Genomic DNA, 6000 nt, shown 5'->3' on the forward strand with positions numbered 1-6000 from the left:
GTTCGGTTTAGTTGACTACCAGCACCCTGCAATTTTAGATGTCAGAAAAAAAAGAAATACAGGGATATTGAGGATAAAAAGCTAGTTCATAGTAGAGTTGCAACAGTAACCCAAGTCTCTTGATTCCTAGTTCAGTGTTCTTTCCAAAACTATGTCTACACAAAAATTACAGTACTGGGCACATGGTATAGAGATTTGATTTAACATGGTGTAACTCTGGAAGGCAAAATGAGAGTCAAGTGGTTAAAGTGAAAGAGAAGTGGTTTGTGCTCCATCAATAATATATAGTTGGTACAAGAGGGAATGGGCTGCCTAGTAAAATAATGCATTTACCATTAATGGAGTATTAAGTGAAAGCTCCACGGCTAGTCCTTGGGATGCTGCTGAAGTAAAGATTTATATCAGGTAAACTCAGGGGTTCTTTTCAACTGTAAAAACTATAATGAAATTATTGTCTATTTTCATTTTTCTTTTGAGGTCTGAATATAAATATTTTATGGTTATCTTTATAGGAAAATGTTCAACCTAACATATTAAAAAAAAACACTTTCAGAAACCAAAAAAAGTCTTGAAATGTTTAAATGCCGTAAAAGAACATTAAGTAAGGAGCAAGAAGTATCTCAACTTTTGAACACGTTTTGTCAATAAAATGGGGGAAGCAATATTGTCTTCTTCACACGGTTGATATGAGAGAGAGGGAAAAGCATTTATACAAGTGTTTTATAAATTAAAAAACATACAAATATTACTTATCTATTATATTATTGTAACTTCTGAATTATTACAATTTTATACAGTTTTTACTGAAATGGCATGAAACAATTTTTTTGATAGACAACTATAATCTGTTTATTGCCTTTTTATTTATTGTTATGGAAACAAATAACAGCAAAGCTAGGGCCATATGTGATAGCTTGACCCTTGAGAGTGAGTAGAAGAAAGTTTTTATTAGAAAACATGATTGAATTGTATGCTTGGAAATAATAAAACAGAAAAAAGCTATCTTACAACTACTCACATTATTTATTAAAACCTACAAAGCCAAATTTCAGGAATGTGACCTCTTGAAAGCTAGTGGATGAAGAAGCATAGTAATGTACTGAACACCCACATTGTGTCAGTTACTGGGCTAAGTGTTAGGGGCATAAAGATATGGGAGGCAGTCCTTGAACAGGAGAGAGACACACAATCTTAATCTAATATGCTGGCCCAGCTTGTGTGTGGGTGTAACAATCCCATTCCTGCTCCCTCATATGCTCTCCCTGTATCCCAGGATCTGGAACCCTAAAAACTACATCTGTAGTTTCTCTTGTCAGCAAGGTTCCATTTTGGTTCTGAGAGGCACCACATGAGATCTGGGAGGCATGAGAGAAAGAGAGGCCATTATTGCTCCAGCAGCAGTGGTCAGGCATGTCTTGGACAGAGGACAGATATAAAGTTTTGCAGCTTCTCCAAAAATCTTCCTGCAAATCACCCACTTTGGTGTTGCTGGTACCTGAGATAATCTGTGGGGATTGCCCACAGTTACTGGAATTCCCGATTTCCTGAAAGCTAGCAGTGGCTAGGCTCTTCCAATCCATCACATTGTTTTCTTGGAAGTGAACTTCCTGTATTGTATCCCCTCCTACCTGAAATACCTTGAGTGGTTTTCATTTTCTTGACTGATCTATGTTGTAGATGATAACCTATAGAAGTATATACAGGTGCTAAGGGATTATAGCTTTTGGTTGGCAAAAATGGCTTAAGGTAAGGATACACATGAATGCCTGGATAATGGAAAAATTGCTTGACTTGAAGGTGTCAGGAGCTCAGCTGAGCTGGGAGAGAGAGCTGGGCTACCAGGTATGGGAGTAGCCAGCTGAAGGAAGAAGCCACAAAGAATGAAGAGAGGCATGAAAGGGTTAAACCTTTAATCACTTACTGTGACAGTGTTAAGAAAAGGCTAAAACTGGAGCAAGTGCTGACTCCGCCTGTCCCCATTTTTTCCCATGGAATAGTGTGCTGGTTAAGGACGAGGGGGTTAAGCACAGACGTGGGGGGCCTCTCTCTGTTGAAGGAACTCAGAGAAAAAGGCTCTAGCAGTTTAATGGGCTCTGGGGTCAGGGGAAGGTCAAGGGGATAGGTAGAGGGCTAGGAGCAGAAAAGTAATAGGTACTGAGAGTTGGGAAAAAAGCACCTTCAGGGTTTCCCCTTTCTTCCCCCGTAAGGACATTTCAGCAGAGGCACCTGAAAAGGACCAAGGTCTCAGATAGAGAGCCCAGCACCTGGGCTAAGAATGCAAATATATAAAGAGCATGACAGCCAGAGGGGCCTCTGTCCTTGACTGCAACTTCTTTCAAAATCTGCTGTGCACCAAGTCTGGTGTAGGGAGGGCAGTTTTCCTGGTGAGACCTGCTGGGAGAAGCCTTTTGTAACTACATTTGTAGTTGGTCAGGCCTGAAAAATTACACATAGTTTTTTGTTTTTTTTTTTTAATGTCATTAACTTTTTTTTTTTTTTAAGATGTTGGAGGTAGGAGTTTATTTATTTATTTATTTTTGCTGTGTTGGGTCTTCGTTTCTGTGTGAGAGCTTTCTCTAGTTGTGGCAAGTGGGGGCCACTCTTCATCACAGTGTGTGCGGGCCTCTCACTATCGCGGCCTCTCCTGTTGCGGAGCACAGGCTCCAGACGCGCAGGCTCAGTAGTTGTGGCTCACGGGCCTAGTTGCTCCGCGGCATGTGGGATCCTCCCAGACCAGGGCACGAACCCGTGTCCCCTGCATTAGCAGGCAGATTCTTAACCACTGCGCCACCAGGGAAGCCCATTACACATAGTTTTTAATCAGCAACTGGACTCCTCTGAAGGGCCTCAGAAGGTGCAAGATTGGAAGTTTAGCAAAAAGGTATACAGGTGGACTGATGTGAACGGACACAAACCACAAGGTTTTCTACATCTCATGTAAATGCCCAATAGAGAACATCCACTGCGGAGTGGCACTTAACCACCAAGAGGAGGAGAGGACTTGTTCTGTGGATGTCATCCAGCCTGTCTCCTAGGCCATCTTTGTTTTTGCACAATGGGCCCATGAATGGCGCCTCTGCATTGGCCCAACACTTGTGCTTCTTCACACAAAGCTTGACCTAGCTGCTGCTACTGGTGAATCCCTAACCTTCTGGCAGCAGTAATGGACACTGAACCCTCAATGTAGAGCCATTCCTCAAGGAAGCCATAAGGCCACTTGGTGGCAAGTTGATAACACTAGTCCCTCTACCAGAGAGGAGACAAGGAGTTGTCCTTGTTCAGAGAGGGAATCTGCCGTAGGCCCGTAAGCATCCATGCCCATTCTTTCTGAGTCTGCTAAGAATACAAAGCCCTCATAGGTCTTACCCAGACCATGTCTCAGGGTTTTGTTTGCAGCAGTCTATCATGAGGGATGAGGTAAGGTCTCCCCTCAGGACAAAGAGAAGGCTGGTTTATTGCTTGCTGTAGAACAACAGATTCCCTAAGCTGAGTATTCCTCATTTGTGATACAAATCTACCTGGGCCTTCTGTCACTCTTCTGTGAGACTTGGACATGGGAGGAAATGCTGTACATCATGCTGCTTACTAAGAGTAAAAAGTCTTTGTCTCTGATCTAAGAGTCTTGTGTCTTCTGCCAACATCCATAAAATAGTAGCAGATTAACTTATTAACTTAAAAGTAAGGTAAAATAAATCCCATACCTCACAGTTCCTAGCAGAATTGATACCAAGTCCAGATAAGCATTTGCCTTCTCTGCTTTCAGTATGTCCACAGTACCATGAACCAAGAGTTTACAGAATACTTAAATTATCTACTTGGTATCCTATAGAACATTGCCTTAGATCGAGGAACTTTTTTTTTTTTTCTTTCTGCTGTATGCGGACCTCTTACTGTTGTGGCCTCTCCCATTGTGGAGCACAGGCTCCGGACGCGCAGGCTCAGTGGCCATGGCTCACGGCCCAGCCGCTCCGCGGCATGTGGGATCTTCCCGGACCGGGGCACGAACCTGTGTCCCCTGCATCGGCAGGCGGACTCTCAACCACTGCGCCACCAGGGAAGCCCCTCCGAGGAACTTTTTTAACAGTGAGGGAGGTACAAAATATGGTACATGAACACAGTACCCACTGTTCTTATCGTGTGCCCCATCATTCAGATTGTATTTTAAAAAATGGCAGTCTGTTAAAGATTCAGATAAGAAGTCAGCTGAGGGGCAAAACCCTGTGGTTTAGCGGTAATTTCTGCTAGCATGTGATAGACACATTCAACCAAAGATTGATACAGAGTGCATCCCCAACAGCTATAAGACATTGGTCCTGAAACCCAGTAGTACAAATAAAATTGGGCCTTCTTGCCACCTCTCCCAGTATCCCACTTATAGAATCTACGCTTCCCTTCCTTGAAGCCTTTGACTCTGCTAGGTTAAAAATCTTAGTTCTTTGGGAGAAACCATCAGCCAAAGGATACAGTAAAGGTTCCATTGAACTTGGAATTGTAACTACCACCAGATCACCATCTAGCAGTGGACCAGCAACCACATAAAGGAATTATACTACCACGGAAGTAACTGATAAGGATTAACGTGAAGTTCTAGGATCTTTTCTACACAATGGGTCAGAGAAGAGTATGTTTAGAATCTAAGAGATATACTGGGGCTCTCTTGGTGACTCCATGCCCAGTGAGAAGGATAAATGGGCAATTGCAGGTATTATACCCCCAAATAAGAGCAAGGTAACATCACTTGACAATAAGAACCTGGGTCAACCATCAGTCAAATCACTGAGGCCAATTCAGTGACGGTTGAGTAAAAGGGAATTCTAGAAGGGATGGTGAAGCAACAAGATAATGAAAATCACTTATGCCCATTGGATTAGCTACAGCTTTAGGAACTATAATTTGTTTCTAATCTCTTGCTTTCAATCTTTTCAGACATATAACTGGCTACTACCTTGAAACAGACTCTGTGACCAATTGAACATACACTTTCTCTCCTGAGGAATAAGTGAGAAAATCTTGTTCTCACAAAAATGGAGTCTCCACATTTTAGTTATGGGTGCTAGACACTTAGAGAGCACAACTGAATTTGAGTGGTGCAACGTGTAAACCGCTCAGGTGCCACATCAGCCTCCCCTGTCTCCGAGGTCTTTGGGCAGAGTTTCCACATCTCCACATACGCCCTGAACTTCAAGCAGCCACTACCCAATAGCAGTTGTCTCACGCCAGTGCCACATACTCTTTACCTCCTCCCCTGGCTTTCCTATTGACGCTAAGGAATCAGGCCCCAAGAGAACTTGTCGGGGTTCATGCAATCACCACCCAGAAATTCAGAATTCATGTCCCATGGGACCAATATGTAGCCAATGGGAAAGGGAGCTGAGCGAATAAATGTTTCTCAGTCCATCTCCCACTACTCCCAACCCAACAGTCCATACTGACAATGCCACTCACTCAAGGGGAAATCCCAGATCACCTTCCCCCAAACTCTTCACCACCCAACACAGCCTCAGTAGTTTATCTCTGTCTTTGAGCCCCAAGTAATTATGGAAATTACATCAGAACACAAAGGTACTTAACAGACTCCAATATTCCCCACACACTAAAGCCCCCCAGGCAAAGCAGGCTCAAGCAAAAGACCTGAGTGTTCAAGTCCTTTCCAGTCTCAGGGAGTGTCCAATAGGCTCTCCCCAAGAAAGGCAATGTGAGTCTTCTGTGAGTCTCCCGCAGGATGGGTAGCAAAGTTTATTCGGATTCTTCCTCCTCTGGCTTTGCTTGATCTTATTTTGGGTTTTCTCATGGTACACTGGGTGCTGATGGTTAGAGAGGGATCCTCAGCCAGTGCCCCAGGCTCCCTGAGCCACCAGACAGGTAAAGCCTGTACCCTGGTGAGAGGTGCTTCACAGCATTGGGGCGAGTGACCCAATCCCATCCAGCGGGTCCCGCCCATCAAATGATGCCACAGGTCCCACTCCCTAGGGGCCGTTCCTTGTTTCACCTGGAATGAGT

The sequence above is a fragment of the Stenella coeruleoalba genome (assembly GCF_951394435.1).
Source record: "Stenella coeruleoalba genome assembly, chromosome: 12".
NCBI classification, from domain to species: Eukaryota; Metazoa; Chordata; class Mammalia; order Artiodactyla; family Delphinidae; genus Stenella; species Stenella coeruleoalba.